Genomic DNA, 328 nt, shown 5'->3' on the forward strand with positions numbered 1-328 from the left:
GTGTGAAATAATGTAGTTTATAAATCCAGCACGGAAGAGTGAGATGGAATTGGTGAGGAAGGAAGGAAGGAAGGAAGGAAGGAAGAGGGAAAAAATCTCGAAGTTGCCGTAATTGGAGAAAGATACAAACGCTAATGTCCGGAGGAATAAAGAGAGAAGGAAACACTACAATCATGGAAGTGGTGGGTGGAGTGAAGAGGGGGAAGGGTATAGGACGTGTGGTGGTGGGGGGGAGTGGGGTGGTAGTGGCGGCGGTAGCAGTGATGGTAGTGGTGGTTGTTGTGGCAGTAATAGAAGTGGTTGTGGTGGTGGTGGTGGTGGTGGTGGT

At 49.4% G+C, this 328-nt stretch overlaps 1 protein-coding gene across 1 annotated transcript in view; it reads right to left on the reverse strand.

Moving 5' to 3' along the window:
* The window catches only part of LOC128250450 (uncharacterized), a 45,978-nt gene that overhangs the window by 42,656 nt on the left and 2,994 nt on the right, over window positions 1-328 (reverse strand). The gene's annotated exons all lie outside the window — the stretch shown is intronic.

Source organism: Octopus bimaculoides, chromosome 21 (assembly GCF_001194135.2).
Source record: "Octopus bimaculoides isolate UCB-OBI-ISO-001 chromosome 21, ASM119413v2, whole genome shotgun sequence".
NCBI classification, from domain to species: domain Eukaryota; kingdom Metazoa; phylum Mollusca; class Cephalopoda; order Octopoda; family Octopodidae; genus Octopus; species Octopus bimaculoides.